Below are 20,429 nucleotides of genomic sequence, written 5' to 3' on the forward strand. Positions count from 1 at the left end.
TTTTGCCCTTTAAAAACAACTTTTCTTTAAGTTTAAGAAGCTCTTCCGATATTAAATCCACTTCCTGCTGATGTCTTTTCGGTCTTCCAGCCATATTATTATATACCGTTAATGTAATCGGCCAAAGAAAGACGAGTTTGTACTTATAATTGGTTATCCTTAAGATAACTTCTCAAAGAATAAACACAATAAAATTGATGATAAAAACCTACATGTATTTTTCTGCAAATGCACTAAATCTTGTAGTTTCCCTGTTCCAAATTTTAGTAAAGTTCCTTACTATTTGTATTCGTGGTTATGGTATACTTCGAATAAGAAAATACAGAAACTTTGTCTTAAAAATCGTCGGCTTAAATGTGCTGTTTTTGACAAACGTTGGCGTGGCGATTTGTTGACCTCTTGTTAACGTTATCTGTGTACGATACGATAGTATTGTAACATAAACAATGACCCTCATCATAATTTTGTTAATCTGCCGTTTAAGGCTTACAAATGTTGAACAATTTGCATTTTATATCTTTCGATATAGTAGTACAGTCTAAAACTGATCGGCAATCGCGAGTCCTGCTTCAGTTCGGAATAATCTACTAGAAATTCAAATCCTTAAGCATGATTATTTAATTTAATTATCAGTAGGCCGTGGCGACAGATATCATCTGTCGCGTGAACCTGGCGCGAGGTTAATTTCTATAAGGGTAGCTGTCGTCGCTAATGAAAGATGTCGCCACGGTAGAATGATAAAGATGATCAAGTCTCCTTATTGGACGATAATTGTCCCGTGATAAAAAGATTTATCTGTTCCTCTATTTATTCACAACTCAATGTTCGGATATAAAACTACAGGGGATTTTTATTCTACTTATCAAATGGACCAACTAACGACATATGTGTTATTTAGTAAACATCTGAAAATTTATTTATTTCTACTGGCTTTTTTGGAGTAAATCACAAGTTAATTTGCTTTAAAATGTGCTTTTTAGACGCTAGAATATGGTTGAAGTACCTTATAAACGTGAAGTTTTTAAGCTCATGAAGTCATTTAACCTAACGATTTTCTTTGTCACACAGTGGCGTACCCTAAAATAATATATTTTAAACAAAATATAATAAGTATTTGTTAGCAATGTAAGTTCGTTAGCCATCCACTGAGCGGTTTTCTGGAAACAAACTATTCTGTCGCTCACCAGGAAAACTGTCCGTGCCCCGACGGTTCTTAAAAATGAACAAACAGTGCAGTGTTTCAAAATCGACTTTTTTGTGCCAAAATTAATTTTCAACAAAATATAATGAATGTGTATATATTATTGATCACTGTTTTTAGCTCAGTCCGAAAATATAACTTATATTCTGGTAACTGCCACCAGGGGGCCAAACGTTCCCCTTTGGGAATTTTGTGGAATTTCTTTAGTCAATGTGTGTAAAGGCTTCTGCTAAACGTAAATTTAAAATTCGGTGAAAATCGGTTGTACAGAAGTTCTGTAAAATGCGCTCAAAAGTTAAAATTTGATCAAAATATGGCATATTCAAACGGCCTTTTTCCAAAATGTTGCAAGTAGTTGCAGAAAAAATCATCATAATTTGGTAGAATAAGTTCCGCATTATAACTTGCAAAAAGTCTGAGTGTGAAGTTGCGCGAAGTTTTCAAGATATATACATTTTTATAACTCCGAAAAACATTTTTTGAAAACGCAATTTCGCCAGGTCTCTGTTCATCTTGTTTTCCTTCTTTCCACTACAAAATATTCTACGCCAGATCAACTTCTATTTCATCCTCCTGTTAGTAGGATGTTGCTGTGCGCATGCTCTCGCAGAAATTGATTTAGATTGTCTCACATGTCTTGTTCCTATGTAATTTCATACAATTTAAAATGTTAGATACAGTCGTTTCATGAAGGCAAAAAATAAATTAAATTAAACAAAACTAAATCATTTTAATTTTTGCTTTTCCTTTGTTTAGCAACTTTAGAACAGGAACCTACAATAAATTGAAAGTACCATTTGCCGATTATTATATAAAGAATCAATATAAATGAACAAACACACATTTATTATCTTGTATTGTGCATTTTGAACAATTTACGTTGAAATAAGTAATGAAATGAATACTTCATTTTTGAAAACAAAAAATACTCGTGTAACAACAAGTAAAATTAATAATAAATAAAATACACTTTCATTATTTGCACGAGTTAAGTTTTTAATTGATATAAGTAAAATTTAGTAAATATTATTTAAAAATGTTCCTCATTTTCCAAAATAAGACCAAGACCTTGCATATCCGCATGTAAATCAAATGAATCTTCCAAATCGATGTCGAACTCTTCACCAGCATTAGCGCATGGCGGTTGCAAAAATTCTACTTGATCACTTTCTTTCAACAAAAGAATAACAGCCAAAGGTAGTGGTTTGTTTTTATTTTTTCTCTTTCTTTCAACAAGCGAAAAATCTGAGATTACCGGGTCAGACGAATCTAGAGATCGGTTGAAGATGTCAAGTAGGTTATCTCTTCTGCTAGTTTTTCTAGCATGGAACTCTCTATACTGGCGATACATCTTGTTTTTTGATTCTGCAGCCTGTTCGCTGAGCAATCCCAATGGTAGAGTAGAAGACTTTATTATGTCTTTTCCATGAACCAGAAGCTTATGCACGCTTACAGGCATGTAGTACCAGCCGTAACTTTCAAGGTATGTGTAAAGTAAACCTCTACAATACTCTCCAAATTTATCTTCGTCTACTGGTAATTCGCATGATCTATTAGCCAGTGCTCCAATCCTAAAATGTCGGCAAATATTCGACGGTTCCTTTCGTTGAACGCTCTTCGTGCTGTGTTGCCATCATTGGAAGACCCACTTCCACCCGGTTTCGGAAAGTCAACCCTAAGTGCCAATTGGGACAACAGTTTCTCTTGAATTTCTCTTTTACGCTTCTGAAAGATTTGCTTTTTCTCGTCCCCGTCTACGCGCCAACATCTTAAACCGTCGCAGTTTCGATAGCCAAGGTGAAGGCAGAATTCTAGACATCTTATCCACGCGTGAAGTGGACTTATTCCGTATTTGAGGTTTTCAGGTTTAGGGGTGAACGTGTAGTTAGAAATGTTGTTGAATTGAGATGGGGTAGCTCCACAAATGGGACACGATTGTTGAGGTTTCGTTCCGGTGACGATGCTAATACCTTTCCATCAATGATAGTAAAGGCTAAATCATATTCGACCGATAACTTTTTATCTGTTTTAAAAAAAAATTCTAGTGGTGAAAGAGCCTTTATTTCTTCATCGACTCGGCGCTTTTCTTCTATAATTACATCCGCCGTCTCCTTGCAGAAACTAAGTCGTAAAGGTCGACAATATCGAACAGATTGGGGCGTTTGGTTATTCCATAAGACGTGACCATTTTCAGACTTAAACTGAAGTGGAATAACGGTGGTGGCGAACAATCCCTGGTCGTCGTTATTTGCGTTCTCATACGAAAACGACTGTTTGTACTGAGATTGCCCTGTACTCCCATCAAATCCCCAAGAAAGTGTAAGAGTGAATTTCTGCTAAACATATCGAAATACTGACTTAAAACTTCAGCTTGTAGGTGTACAATGCGCGTAACCGTATGGTTTAAAAGGAATTGCAATGAAATCACCGCTGATGTGTCGGATATTTGAACAGGTTCCATGGGTCTGGACTCTTTTTTTATTTCGAGCACTTCACGGTACGCTGGGTATAAATCGATACCATGGGATTTTGCACCTTCTCTCAAGCGGTTATAAGTCTTCACCGTTAAGCCCTCATCAATTATCAGAGCGAAAGCTTCTTGTGGGGTATATTTCCGAAACATATTAGGTTGTTTAATTTGACTAATAATTTTATGTGGTCGTGCAGGACTTTTTAGCACCTCTTTCAATAGAGTGGAAATGTCTTTTTCTCCATCTCGCTTAGCGGACAACTGTACAGCCTTCAAAACCTTTGTCAAAGGTTGATCAGACAAGGTATTTGATAATACTGAAATGTCCCTTTTTTGTGTGCGAGGACGCATCAGTGAAAAATCCTTAGTTAGCCTTCCAGTGGAACTAGTGCTTAGTTCGGTACAAATATCTTTGCTAACCGAGGTTTTTTCTAGTGTAATATTGGTGAACGTCTTACTTAACCAATCCGCATTCTTTGTCAGGAAATGGTTTTTGATGCGATGGCTGCTTTTGTACTTGTTTAGAAACTTTGTTTTTAAATTTTTTATTTTCTTAACTTGTAACTTTAATCCTGCTTCATCTAGTGTTAAATGTTCTGGATCCTTAATAAGTTCTAAACAAAGGCGTAATTCTTCTGCGAAATCATTTCCCTTCAGGAAAATCTCGACTAGATTCTTAACCACTTGTGATTCGCAAGTAGAAACACAAACCTCATTATTTCTTAATTCTGACATTCCAGCGTTCAATTTAATTTTAAAAATAATTTTTCAGAGCTTAGGAGGTGTTTAAAAACAAATTTATATTGGACAAACAAAAGAAAGTGGCGATTTCAAAAAAGTTAAATTCAATGGGTACATGGTGAACACAAAATTAACAGTTAAAACAAAACTAGTAACCACTGCACACATCACTTACTTGGTTTGCAATATATACACTGTTTAAAAGCACGATTTGCTTTAAGTATAGTTTCTACTAACTGTGAAACGCAAAGACTCGATTGTGTCAATAAGTTAAAAATAACAGACAGAAATAAACTAAAAAAAATTCCATTGTAATAATATTTTGTTGACATTAGATTTGTTCGTTTAATTTTTGCTTTCATGAAACTACTGTATCTCAAATTTTAAATTGTTGGAAATTACATGCGCAAGCGCACAGCAAAATCATACTAACAGGAGGATGAAATAGAAGTTGATCTGGCGTAGAATATTTTGTAGTGGAAAGAAGGAAAACAAGATGAACAGAGACCTGGCGAAATTGCGTTTTCAAAAAATGTTTTTCGGAGTTATAAAAATGTATATATCTTGAAAACTTCGCGCAACTTCGCACTCGGACTTTTTGCAAGTTATAATGCGGAACTTATTCTACCAAATTATGATGATTTTTTCTGCAACTACTTGCAACATTTTGGAAAAAGGCCGTTTGAATATGCCATATTTTGATCAAATTTTAACTTTTGAGCGCATTTTTCAGAACTTCTGTACAACCGATTTTCACCGAATTTTAAATTTACGTTTAGCAGAAGCCTTTACACACATTGACTAAAGAAATTCCACAAAAGTCCCAAAGGGGAACGTTTGGCCCCCTGGTGGCAGTTACCAGAATATAAGTTATATTTTCGGACTGAGCTAAAAACAGTGATCAATAATATATACACATTCATTATATTTTGTTGAAATTTAATTTTGGCACAAAAAGTCGATTTTGAAACACTGTGCAGTGTCGTTCAGGCCTATCTTTCTCAGCGCGCCTTTTGAGCTTGCTAAGACGATACTGAACCAATTACCCCGTCGCTGGGTGTAGAAAATCTGTCGGTTCTCTTTTCGAGCGAAGCGGGGATAAAACAGACGAAGAAAACTGTCTGTAATTCGCCAGTTATTATTTTACATTTTTGGTAGAGCTGGGTGCAATTTTAGTAATATTATTTAGTACAGGCATTCTAGCACAAAAAAGGGGTCAACCCGGAACAAATTAGAACGGTTACGAAAATTTCCATACTTACAGAATCAAATGCGCTCTTTACCGTGGTGTGGTCTCCCTTTTCGCCCATGTGGAGAGAATCCCTTTAAAGGGAATATCAAATGGGATGGCGGAGTAGTTAGCACTTTCGCCTCTCAGCAAAAGGAGCCGGTTTCGATCCCAGCTCATGGAACTAGGTGAAAATTCGGAACCACTTCTTCTGCGTAGAGTTTTCCCAAAGGTTAAATAGGTTTCCCATTCCATATATAAAAGTTGCTGAGGTTGACGGTAATATTAAGTGCAGGGAGGTTAACGGCAATAGAAAAAGCAAGGAGGTTCACGGTAATAGTAAGTGCAGGGAGCCGACGGCTAGCTCGTGTGACATAGGGGATAGAACCTCAGGTATTGGGTGTGAAACTAAAATACTTCTAATCTTGGCCGCTCTCTCCCAGGGCTTCATACCGCTAGTTTGTGAATTTATTCTGAAAGTCTTAAGCTTCTTTTCCACCAACGCGCGTAAGAGCGTGTTGTTAATTTTTTGTCACACGTAAAAACATTTGCACGTTTCAAAGTTGAGTGTCGCTTTTTGACGAGCGCTGCGCTGGTGGAAACCAAGCATTGGGCTTCTTTCATAAAGAACGCGGTCAGATTATAGGGTACGAGCTCCTAATTCCGGACGCTTCTAGTAAAAAGCTTATAGAAATAAATATTCAACATACACCTGGAAAATATAAGGCTTAACGTAAAGAAAAACTATAGTCTTAGTCGATAATTCAAAATAACGGTCAAAATTCCGCCGATCAGTTTAGTAAAATATTTTAGGCGGCTTAATCGTTGGCCATTTTCGGTGTGGAGATACGGGCCAGGAAGGCAGGCAAGGCTGCCAGATTTTGATAGACTGAAAACGGGCAACTCTTTCAAATGTTTTCGTTTTCAAAACGACAATTTCGCGGCGTAGCTATCGACTACGACTATTCTTAGAGAAGTAGACGAAAATTCCAACAACTCGCATGGAAATTGAATTTGTTAGAAGACGAACAATAAGGAGTCGTACATTCCTTCATAAAAATAAAAAAAAATAAATGGCATGGCACTACAGATGGTTTGGGGGATAAGCGTTAGTTAATATTTAATTCAATTTACAAATGAACTGGTATGCGGATAAGTAAGATTAGACAATTTACTATTAAAATAACATTTAAGTGGTATCATTAGTATAAATTTTCATCAATTAATGGAAGTACAAAAAACGGTATGCTGACCAGTAATTCGGGGCGCCCTCTAACACCGTGAAATAGTATCTTTTAATAAATTTTATGGTTTGTTGGATGAAAAGTTAGGGTAAAGACTAGGATTAGATACCCTTCTATGCTAACTTCTATTGTTTTAAGGAGTAATTTTAAAATTAAAGAATTGGGCGGTGTTTTATCCCCATAGAGGAACTTGTCCTGTAATCGATGTGCCCCGATTAATCTTACCTTGGTTTTTATTAAGTAATTGAGTTTATATACCGTTGTTGTTAGACTACTTAGCTAAATAAATTGTTAGTTTTCATTATAGATAGGTTAGTTTTGTCACTTCAAATCAAGGTGTAGTTTATGCTAGGGTAGAGATGTGTTACTTTAGTTAAGATTTGGATCATGAATTGAATTTTCATGTGAAAAAGGATTTATTAGTAAATTTTTATTAATAAGATGAGTTGAACCAGGCTCTAGAACATGCACATATCGCCCGTCACTCTAATTTTAATATTAGATAAGTCGTAACAAAGTAAGGGAACTTGCATCTAGAGGTTGGAGTAGAGCTTTAAAGCGATTTATTTACATTAAATAGTTCTTTGTATAACGGAGTGCTCTTATGAATATTTTTTAGTGTGAATATTAGGGGGAATTTGGTTGAATAAGCTAATTATTTTTTTTGCTTTATTACATTTTTTTGAAAAAGTTAGATAAGTGTGAACTGTGAAGGTGTTAAAAGATTTAGTTAAAAGTAGAATTTTTTGTACCTTTTGTCTCAGGGTAGGTTAAAATTTTAGATTATATTTTAGTTTCCCGAATTAGAATGAGTTAGGTACTTAAGTTTTAATTGTGACAAAATTAATGGAATAAGTATTTAGTAGTGAGATGCTATTCGAATTTTAGGTTATCTGGTTTCTTTAGAAATTAAAAAGGTAGGTGTTATTCAGATATAAAGAATAGCAAAAAGTTTGTTAGGGTTAAGCTTAGCATATGATTTTTATATTTTTTGTTAGGGGTAATTAGTGAGGCTTAATAGTGGCTTGTTGTTTAATAACATTTTTTTGTTAAGAATTGAAGGGTTATAAAGAGAAGATTTTAGTTTTAAAAAATTGTTCATAATGATTTAATTAGTAGAGATAAGAGCTGGTTATTTTTTGGTTAAGTTTTAGTTTAATTAGTTTGGATTTAAGTTTAATAGAAGAACTCGGCAATCATTTACCTTAACTGTTTATCAAAAACATTTCTTTAAGAATAGTTATTTAAAGTAAATTCTGCCCCCTGGTTGTACTAAAGGGCCGCAGTAGCCTGACTGTGTTAAGGTAGCATAATCATTTGGTTTTTAATTGAGATCTGGTATGAAGGGATAAATAGGGTGTGTCTATCTTTTTTAAATATTTTGAATTTAAATTTTTAGTAAAAATGCTAGAATTAGTCTATGGGACGATAAGACCCTATAAAGCTTAATTTTTTTAGTTTTAAAATTTTTTTCTAGTTTTACATCTAAGTAAATTATACTGGGGCGGTAGCTAATAAACTTAGTTTAGTTAAAATTAATGAAGATCCATTTTTGGTGAAATAAGACTAAGTTACTTTAGGGATAACAGGATAATATACTTTAGGAGCTCTAATCGAAGAGTATGTTTGTTACCTCGATGTTGAATTAATTAAACTTTAAGGTGAAGAAGCTTTACTAGTTAGTCTGTTCGACTATTAAAAAATTACATGATTTGAGTTCAAACCGGTTTAAGCCAGGTTGGTTTCTATCTATAATTTTTAAAAAGTTTCTTAGTACGAAAGGACCAGAATCTATGAATTATTTATATAATGCTAATTAGTAAAAATTTATTTGGTTAATATGGCAGATTAGTGCGTTGAATTTAAGCTTCATTTATAAGACAATGTCTTTTTTAACAATTTTGTTAATTTTAAGCTATACTTTGATATTAGTGTGTCTTCTCGTAAGTGTTGCTTTTTTTACTTTTTTGGAACGTAAGGTATTAGGTTATATTCAGGTTCGTAAAGGGCCTAATAAGGTGGGTTATATGGGTCTTTTACAGCCTTTTTCGGATGGCCTAAAGTTAATGACTAAAGAGCAGATTTGACCCTTATATAGTAATAAAATGATTTTTTACTTAAGACCGGTGCTAGGTTTATTTTTAGCCTTAGCTTATTGAGCTTTATGTAATTTAGGTGGTGCTGTTTTTTTTATCAGTATGGTTTAATTTATTTTTTAGTTTTATCGAGTTTAGGGGTCTATTCCCTTTTAGGGGCTGGTTGGAGCTCCAATTCTATTTATAGAATGTTGGGGTGTTATCGGGCTGTGGCTCAAACTATTTCTTACGAGGTAAGTTTGGCTTTAATTTTATTGAGTATTGTCCAGTTGGTGGGAAGTTTTAATTTGGGGGAGAGTTGGAGCTTTTCTTTAGTGAAGTTGGGACTCTTACTAGTTTTATTAGGAGTGTGGTTTTTATCTTGTCTTGCTGAGACTAACCGCAGTCCTTTGATTTTGCTGAGGGTGAGTTTGAATTAGTTTCAGGGTTTAATGTGGAGTATGGCTCTGGGGGTTTTGCTTTAATTTTTATTGCAGAATATGGCAATATTATTTTCATAAGTTTGTTTAGCTGTTACTTGTTTTTTAATATAGACTTTTTTTTAGCCTTGTTTGTGGTTATATTTTTCTTTTTGTGAGTGCGGGGTTCCTTTCCTCGTTACCGTTATGATAAGTTAATAATGTTAGCCTGGAGGGGTATTTTGCCTTTGGTTTTGGCGTATTTTGGGTTTTTATACGGGGTCTTAGTATAAGTTTTTAATTACTTTGTCAGATAGATTGAGTTAAATTTAGAATTTAAATAGGGCTTAGGTCAGGTAATAGTATTAATAAGAATGTTAATTATCCCTTTATCTCTTTTGCTTATGGGTGTTCTAAGATCTAGTTTTGAATTAAATAAATCATTAGGTTACCTATATTTTGCTTTCAAAGCAAATTGCTTTTATTTAGCTAAATGACTAGTTTAGTCTCTTATCTTGAATCATTATAGCTAGTCTTAATAAGAAGTAAGTGAAGTATCTAATTGTAAAAACTTGTCCTAAATTGAGGTAAGGTTCCTCGATGGGGGAGGCACCAATTCATGTTAATAGGATAATTAAGGTAAGAAAGCTTCAGAATATAATTTGATTTAACGGGTAGAATTGGAGCCCTTGAAAGTTTCTTTTATTTATGGGTAGTGTTAATAAGATTAAAGCTAGGACGCCTCCCAACTTGTTTGGGATTGAACGTAAAATAGCATATGCAAATAAGAAATATCACTCAGGTTGGATATGAGGTGATGTGACAAGAGGATTAGCTTGGTTAAAGTTTTCAGGGTCATTGAAGAAATTTGGGTTAATAAGGACAATTATTATAAAAATTGAAAGTGTGATTGTATACCCCAAAATATCTTTAATTGAAAAATAAGGGTGGAAAGGGATTTTATCTAAATTTCTATTTAACCCTAATGGGTTATTGGAGCCTTTTTGGTGGAGAAAAACAATATGGATAAAAATTAGTGCGGTTAGAATAAAGGGTAGTAAAAAATGTAAGGTGAAAAATCGTGTTAGTGTGGCGTTATCAATTGAAAATCCCCCTCAAATTCAGATTACTAGATTGGGCCCAATATAGGGAATTGCTGAGAATAGGTTTGTGATAACTGTTGCTCCCCAAAAAGATATCTGTCCTCATGGTCAGACATAACCAAGGAATGCTGTTGCTATTAGTAAAAGAAGAATTATAACTCCTGTTATTCATGTAGTTAAGTTTTTGTAAGAAGCATAGTAAATCCCTCGTGCAATATGGATATAAATACATACAAAAAATATTCTTGCACCGTTGGCGTGAGAAAAATGGAAAAGTCAGCCATAGTTAACATATCGTATAATATGGGAGATGGAGTTGAAAGCTATATTAGTATCAGGGGTGTAGTGTATTGCAAGGAAAATACCTGTGGTTACTTGAAGAGCTAAACAAAGGATAAGGAGTGATCCAAAATTTCATCAATAAGAAATGTTTGAAGGGGCTGGTAAATCGATTAATGCTGAATTTAAGATTTTTAGAATAGGCTGTGTTTTTCGTATAGGTGCTGTCTCTCAAATTAGTGAAGAATTTAGGATTATCAAAGCAGCCCTTTAAGTTTAAGGTACTTCTCTCTAACATTTTGTTTGGGGCTAATGATTCTTTAGAATGTTGAGCGAAGGGGGTCACTTGTTTGTGTTGTGATTTTTACGATGGTAATTAGAGTGATAAGAAGATAAGTTATGATAATTGTTATTCATGCAAGCTGTAATATTAGGGAGTTGATTTTAATAGTTGTGATTGTATTTAAAGGGAGATAATTATAGAATATTGAAACAGAGGGGGTTAGTAGGAGTGTTACTATTAATATATTTTTATTTTGAGTTGTTGAGATAGGTTCGTTTGGTGAAAGAGAGGCTATGTATAAAAATAAAATAATTAGCCCTCCCAATAGTACTAAGATGATAATGTAACTGATAAGACTTATTTTAGTTAAAAAAATGCCTTAATTGCTAAACTTACGGTAATAAGAATTAATGCCACAATTAGTGTAATAGGGTGGTTTGAAAATGTAATTAATAGTAGGGTAAAGGTGATAAGGAGGGTAATTAAAACCAGAAAATAGTTAATTTATAATATCAATTTTGGGGATTGAAGTAATTTTAGATTTTTCTGAGTTTAGCTAAAGGGTCAATTTCCTATTTTGGTTTACAATACCAGTGTTTTTAATAAACTACTAAAGCAGAATTATGGAAAATCTCAATTTTTTTGTCTACTTAGTTTTTTTTGGGGGTTTTATAAGCTTGGTCTTAAGCCGCTCCCACCTGTTATCCATAATTTTAAGATTAGAGTTTCTAATATTAAGTGGTTATCTCTTAGTTGTTAATAGAGTTGGTTACATATTGTTAGATAGTTTAGTCCTCTTTTTATATCTTTTTGTTGTTGTTTGTGAAGGTTGTTTGGGATTGGGTATTTTGATTAGCCTCGTAAAAGGGTTTGGGGGGGAGATATTTAGTATAATGAATTTGTTACAGTGTTAAGGGTTTTTTTATGTAGTTGGTTTTTGACCTTCTTTTTGGGTTTGTTAGAGTTTCCTATTATTGTAGCTTATCTTTTACTCTTAATGGTATGTATAGTCTCTGTGTATCCTTTGGGGGAATGGGGGTCTTTTAGAAGATTTTTTGGTTTAGATAGTTTAGGATATGTTCTCTTGTTTTTGACGGTTTCGATTATAGTAGTAAGTTTATTGAGCTCCTATTCTTTATTGTTGAGGGGTGGAAGTGGTGTGTTTCTTTCTTTAAGACTTGTCCTTATAAATTTCTTATTTTTAAGATTTAGTGTGAATAACTTAATGCTTTTCTATATTTTTTTTGAAGTGTCTTTGGTCCCTCTTTTAGTTATTATTGTTGGGCATGGGGCACAACCTGAGAGGGTTGGTGCTGGTCTTTATATGCTATTTTATACTATTTTTGGTTCTTTACCGTTATTGGTTGGGATTTTATTAATTGGGTTAAATGTGGGGAGTTTGGGCTATAGCTATTTGTATTATATTAATTGTGATTTTGATTTAATTATATTCCCTTTAATTTTCTTTGCTTTTTTGGTTAAGTTACCTGCGTATATGGTGCATTTGTGGCTTCCTAAAGCTCATGTGGAAGCACCTGTTTTTGGCTCTATAGTATTAGCTGGTGTAATATTGAAATTAGGGGCTTATGGTCTTATTCGATTTTTACCTTTTTTTGTGAATGCTCTTAAAAGTTGATTAGATTTAGTAGTAAGTTTTTCTGTTGTGGGTGGTGTTTTGGCCAGAGTTATTTGTTTATCACAGGGGGATTTAAAGTCACTTGTAGCATATTCTTCTGTTGGGCATATAATAATGTTTTTAGGTGGCGTTTTTAGCCTAAGAGTATATGGCTATAATGGGGGGTTATTATGATGATTGCCCATGGGTTTACATCTTCTGGATTATTTAGCTTAATTAATATGGTTTATGAGCGGTTACATTCACGTAGTCTCATACTAATTCGTGGGCTATTATTAGTTAACCCTTTTATGGGGTTATTTTGGTTTCTTTTAAGTGCAAGAAATATAGCTGCCCCTCCATTTTTGAATCTGGTGGGAGAGTTGATTTTATCTTTTGGGATTTTGGGTGTTGAAAGATTATACTCAGTTCCTTTAGGGATAATATTTTTTTTAGGGGCCGCATACTCCCTATATTTTTTTTCTTTGGTTCAACATGGCCTTTATTGTGTAGTTATAGATTCTTTAGCTGTCGTAATCTGCGAGAAAGTTTTATTATCTTAGCACATATTATTCCCCTTTTACTCTTTGTTTTGAAGTTAGATTTTTTTTAGCCTTAAATAGTTTAAGAAAAATATCAATTTGTGGTGTTGAAGATAATATGCAATTTTTAGGTAGTGAATATTTTTAAATTTTGATTTATGCTAATAAGAGTATGCTTTGTTGGGGTGTTGTTTTTTGGGTTAAATTTATTAGTAAGTGGCCAAAGTTTTGTTTTTGAGTATTCTCTTTATGAGGGGGGTGTTAGAATGAGTTTTATACTTTTGTTTGACTGACTAGGCTTATTTTTTCTTTCTGTAGTGTTGATTATTAGAAGATTTGTACTTTTTTATAGAAGAAGTTATATAAGAACTGACTAAAATTTTAGGCGATTTTCTTACTTGGTAGTCTTATTCGTTTTGAGTATGGGTTTATTTGTTTTAAGCCCTAATTTAGTATCTTTGTTACTAGGGTGGGATGGTCTTGGTTTAATTTCTTATTGTTTAGTACTTTTTTATCCTAATATTAAGGCTTATAACTCTGGTATAATCACTGTTTTAATGAATCGTGTTGGGGATGTGGGTATTTTATTAGGTATTTCTTTTTTGGCCTCAAACGGTAGATGAAATTTTATTTGGTTTCCTCTAGAGGATTTGGGTAGAAATTTAAATATAGTTGGGGCTTTAATTATTTTAGGAGCGATAACTAGGAGAGCACAGTTACCTTTTTCTTGTTGGCTGCCTGCTGCTATAGCTGCCCCTACCCCTGTTTCTGCCTTAGTGCACTCCTCTACTTTAGTGACTGCAGGTGTATTTTTACTTCTTCGTTCTGAGGGTCTTTTAGGTTTAGAGTTAAGGGGGGTTTTAATAGTGATTTCTTTATTAACTCTTATTATAGGCGGTATAGGTGCTTGTGTAGAAATAGATTTTAGGAAAGTCATTGCTTTATCTACTTTGAGTCAATTAGGGTTGATAGTGTTTACATTTTCTTTAGGCTTTTGAGAAATAGCCTATTTTCATCTTTTGACCCATGCTATTTTTAAGGCCTTATTATTTTTATGTGCTGGTTTTGTTATCCATAGTATATTTGGCTATCAGGATATTCGGTGTTTGGGGGGCCTAATAGAGAGTTCTCCTCTTGTAGGCCTTGGGCTCCTAGTAAGTTTTTTAAGATTGTGTGGGATTCCTTTTTCTTGCGGGTTTTACTCCAAAGATTTAATTATTGAGTTATATCTTATAGAGTCTAAAAATTTCTTTATTGCTTTTGGCTTTTTTTTTGGTGTTTTTATGACGATAATTTATAGATTTCGTTTAGTTTACTACTTATGTATAAGAGATTATCAGGGGGGATATTTACTAACTTACAAGGAGGATCGAACTATAAATTTTTCTATTGGAGGTATAAGACTTTTAGGGGTAATTTTTGGAGGGGTAGTTCAATGGCTTACTTTGGACTATGTTTCTGGTGTTTATTTATCTTTTTGGGGAAAAGTTTTTGAGAATAGAAGCAACCAGACCACGTCTACGAAATGTTGATGAATACTTAAAATTTTATATAACTGAAAAATTATTACAATTAAAAAAATAATTTTACTTTAAAAAAATGTGTGCGTTAGAAATTAATCTTTAAAGTTTGCAAAGTTATGAAACATGGGTAAAAACGTTCACTCAAAGTTAAAACTGGTTTAAACGAACAAAAGTGGCCAGTTTAAACCGGGAGTGGTCAAGTTGGTCAAAAATTATCATTTTGTAGTAAGAGTGGTCAAGATGGTCAAAATGGTCAGTTTGGGGTAGGCGTGGTCAAGAAGGTCCGAAATAGTCATTTACGTTGGGAGTGGTCAAAATGGTCAAAAATGGTCAGTTTACGGTAAAAGTGGTCAACACGGCCAAAAAATGGTCAGTTTGGGCTGGGAGTGGTCAAGATTAAAAAAATTGCAATTTAGACTAGGGGTGGTAAACATGGTACAAAACGATAAGTTGGTTAAGATGGTAAAAAAGGCCAGTTTGTGGATAATTTTTGATCATATGGACCACTCCTACCCCAAACTGAACGTTTTAGACCATTTTCACCACTACCATAGCAAACTGGCAATTTTTGACTATTTTCAAAACTACCATCGCAAACTGACACATTTTTGACCATGTTGACCACTACCATCGCAAATTCAGTTATTGACCATATTAAACACTACCATCGCAAGCTGGCCATTGTTGACCATGTCGACCCCGAGGGGTAAGACACTCTGCGAACTCGGTGTACACTGCCGTACCTTTGACGGTATTAAATGGAACTCGCGAACTCTTGAAAATCCGTACCTTTAACAGTGCTAAATGCAGGAACTTGGTGTACAGGTTGTATCTGAGACTGTCTAACCCCTCGGTCGACCCCTACCATCGCAAACTTACGCTTTTTGACCATTTTGACCAATCCCAACCCAAACTCTAGTAGCAAAAAATCACTGGCCCAACTGTGTTGGAAAATAAGTTGCCCTGGTACACTCTTTTTCCAAAGTCCTTGACCGTGGGCGATTTTGCAGTAAAAATCGATTATTTCAAAAACCGTTAATCGCACTGAAACTAAACTCGAGAATATCAATAAGGGTATAGTTGTCCATCATTTTGAGCTGTTTCCGTGACGTAATTTTCAGCACGTGCCAAAATACGCCCATTTTGCTAATATTGAACTTTCTAAAATATTGATTTTACAAGAAAATAAATGTGATTTTCAGAATCAGCAGGGTCGATTTATTTTAGAAAGTGTCACTGTATATGTCGTATCTTCATTATTTCACGAGAAATTCGCGCGTGAAACAATTTCAGATTTTAGGGATTGCCTACTTTGCTCACTATGAAACATTGCACCTAATATTAAAACATTCTACTATAGATTATTTAATTATGCCGCTAATTTTTTACTTGTGGTAACATGTTTTAGGCCACAGCGTTGAAACAAGCATATTCCTTAAAAATTTATTTTCTTATCAATAATGTGACGAATGTATAAAAACCAATGTAAAGTTCATAACAATAAAAAACAATAAAGCTTAAATAATAGTAATATTTTTACTATAAATGAACGCAAGTAATTGTGGAAAAAAAACGAATAATAAAGATGATACAGAATTTTACAGTCCGATTTTTTAATTAATGTTACGAGCGAAATAAAAGTTGGGAGGGGAGGAAGTTAAAACAAAGAAATTTTTTTTCCTATTTTTTTTTCGATGTTCTGTGGAGACGGTATCGCCATGTATCTACGATATAATACCAGAGACTTAAAAAAAGCCAAAAAAGGGCGCCCAAAATTTATGTGGTCGATCTCCAGTCGAGCATTCATTAAACCTTTAGCATACGAATGTATAGGGATTGTCACACTTTTGGTAATTATGTCACTTTTGTACAGAATAGTATACAACATGAGTAATGTCGGCTAACCGGGAAAGCAACCCAAAGGAATAAACCCACTGCGCAAGCGGACCAAATCTGTCGAACCAAAGCTTCTAATAGCGCGAGTAAGAGCGCGTCACATATGTCAGAACGTCAATTTTGCAATTGTCATATGACAATTGCAAAATTGACGTTCTGACTCGTATGTCGATACGATCTTGGTTCTGGATAAATAGTCATTTTGTTAAAGGGCCCCAACGGCGTTTGAATTTCATCAGTTTCATCCGCGAATTGCGGACGGAGGGAAACTTACGACACGTCGTCTGCTACGGGATTTTGTGGGTGCATTTTTCAAGCACCGGTTGGGCCCTTAAAATTCCGGTTGAAAAAATTTTCTTATTTTAAAATATTCGAAGTTCGCGCTATTTCTCAACAATCATTTTTCAAAAGCCAGTATCGTTGTCAAACAGAGCAACGCGGCTTCGGTGCTTAACTCTTTTCCTCCTGGTACCTCCTTCGAGAAGAGTCTTTTCGCTTAAAATTCCGTCACATTTTTATGATTCGTTTTTATTTCCTACAATTACTTGCTTTCGTCTATAATAAAAATATAACTATTGTTTAAGTTTTATTGTTGACGTTTTTTATTGTTATGAACTTTCCATTTGTTTCTATACATTCGTCACATTAATGATAACAAAATAATTTTTTAAGGAATATACGTGTTTCAACGTGAAAATATAACATGTTACCACAAATAAAAAAATAACGGCATTATTAAATAATCTATGGTATAATGTTTTAATATTCGGAGCAATTTTTCATAGTGAGCAAAGTAGGTAATCCCTAAAATCTGAAATTTCTTCACGCGCGAATTTCTCGTGAAATAATGAAGATACGACAAATACAGTGACACTTTCTAAATATAAATCGACCCCGCTGATTCTGAAAATCACATTTATTGTTTCCTAAAATCAATATTTTATAAAGTTCAATATTTGCAAAATGGGCGTATTTTGGCGCGTGCTAAAAATTACGTCACGGAAACAGCTCAACATGATGGACAACGATACCCTTATTGATTATCTCGAGTTTAGTTTCAGTGCGATTAACAGTTTTGGAAATATTGAGTTTTTACTGCAAAATCGCCCACGGCCAAAGACTTTTGAAAAAGAGTGTACAGTTGGGATACGAGTGATTTTATCGTCAAAATGTCCGACCGAGCCACCCGCAGGTAAATTATTCGGGTAAAAGCTTTAACCGCTTTATTGGAGTTCTAAATCCAATGTAGACAGCAAAGCTAAACTACACTAACAAACTAGTTACTAGACAAAAGTCCAAAGATAAAAATAGCAACGTATTTCTTAACTTAAATACCATATTGACAAATGACTAGTATATTTACAAATGAAACAATAGGGTGGAGGAACACCGAAGAGTGAAACTAATCAACGCGATACGCGGATATTTATACTAGGTTAAAAAATAGTAAATTAGGATAAGTGGAGCATTAAAAAGATATCTAATTAACATAAGTTACATTTTAATCGGATTAGGAAGTAACGATAAAGCCGATAACGTTTTTCATCTTCTACACGCTTACTTACTCATTCCATGATAAAATAAAACAAGTAAGAATTGAAAAAAAGCTAATCGGAAAATTTTTAATTATTACGACAAAAACATAATCAAATTAAACAAAAAAACTACTAAGTAAGAGGTTAGGCCTAAATCTAAATCATTATAAATAATCGCCATAAGAAATACTACAATTAGACAGTTTACTAATGTCTAATCACAGAAACAGTTGTCATGTACCCAGCTTTAGCCTCAAAATTCTTTTTTGATGTGTTATACAAAATTGGTTTGAAGAATAGTCAATATCAGCTGTGTAACGTTTTGTTCATTACATAGTAAAGTCGGACTCGCGAAGCTATATCAAAAATAGATAATACTAGCATGGGACACGTAACAATATGTTTTTCAATGGCAAAATCAGTTTCTTCGACGGTACCTAAGGGCAAAAATAATCACTTTTAATCAATGATCCATTACTTTACCTGAATGCCGAATAATTAAAACTCTTTATTGTTATCAATGTATCTATCTTATTTTAGATGTACGTCAATATCTGAATGTGTAAAATTAACACAATATCTCCACAAAATGAATAAATTAGATTTTTTATTTAACACATTGTAGAGCAAAACTAGCTAGATACGGGGCAAAATCGGAGAAATATTTTAGAATTGCAGAATTTTCCGAATTTTCTAAAAACTGAAAATCATTGATTTGGCCCGCAAATAATTAATTTAAGTTTCGTAATTAACACGGATGCAGAGCAAAATTAGAAAGATACGGAGCAAAATTGGAGCAATAATATGGTTTCTGTTTTAAGAAATTTTTTCTGCTTTTACATATCATTAAGTTAGCCCGCTAATAATTGCATTTACTTCATACTCAACGCTTAGTAAGCTGGGGAATTTTTTAAAATAATTTAGAGGCAAACCACAATAGAGCAAAATTTAAATCCTACGGAGCAAAATGGAGCAAAATTGGTGCAATATTTTAGAATTACTGATTTTTCAGAATTTTCTAAAATCTGAATATCATTCATTTGGCCCGAAAATACTTAATTTCAGTTTCGTAATTAACACGGATTCAGAGCAAAACTAGATAGATACGGAGCAAATTAGAGTAAAATCGAAGTAATTATATGTTGTTGTATTAAGAAAATTTAACTGGTTTTTTTATTTCATTAAGTTAGCCCCTTAATTAAATGTTTTTACTTCATTCTCCACGCTTGGTAAGCTAGGGAATTTCTGAAACCACTATAGAGCCAAATTTAAATCTTACGGAGCATAATGGAGCAAAATTAGAGCAATATTTTTGTTTGGATGTGCGTTTTCATTTTAGGTACGTATTATTATAATTAATTTGGCCCACACAGTTTCAAAACATTTTATACTCTCACCCGATATGGTGCAAAATTTTAATCTAATGGAGCAAAATGGCGCAAAATGAGAGCATTATTTTTGGAATGATGTACATTGATTTTTCATAAGTATTTAATTATAATTAGGTTAGCCCACAAAGTTTCAAAAACGTTTAGTTTTTTACCTAATGTGGTGCAAAATTTTAATTTATGGGAGCAAAATGGAGCAAAATGGGAGCAAATGTGTGGAGTTTTTATTGTAAATGTGAAATTTTAGGTTATCGTTAATTTAGCCCACCGCTTGAAAAATAAGTATCAAGGCTTAACCGAATTGGAGCAAATTCGGGTTTCGATGTAGCAAATTAGAGCAAAATTGGAGCAATATTTTGATATTATCCTATTTGGAAAATTTCCATTTCGGCGGGCTAGCATTAAGTTGGCCCTTAGAAATTAAAGTTAATTTTGTCAGTTAATTGATATGGAGCAATATTTAAAAACAATGGAGCAAATCGAAGCAATATTAGAGCATTTTTATGGGACACTTTTTTTTTCATTTATCTTTTACGCCCGGGCCAACTTAATCGAGCCCCCTTGGATGCTAGGATAGTGCTTCTTATTTTGGAAACCGCGCAAGTGTGAAATACGGTTGTCAAGAGAACGGAATGGTTGTTTTAGTGTTGAATAAGCGAATGCTGACAATTGCTTCCATTTAGTAATTATTTGATTTTTAATAGTGAAGTTATTTAAACCATAACCGATGAAATTATTGATTAAAGAATCGACGTGTTTACAAATGCAAATTTCTTCTTGACTTAAAACATTACAAAAATTGTTAAAAATGACAACTTCCGGCTTTTATACAGGCATGAGCTTATACTGTACAGTAATTAAACGAAAGATAGAATAGCCGTAATCCG

This window comes from Leiobunum rupestre, chromosome 6, assembly GCF_980474605.1.
Source record: "Leiobunum rupestre chromosome 6, qqLeiRupe1.1.hap1, whole genome shotgun sequence".
Taxonomy (NCBI): Eukaryota; Metazoa; Arthropoda; class Arachnida; order Opiliones; family Sclerosomatidae; genus Leiobunum; species Leiobunum rupestre.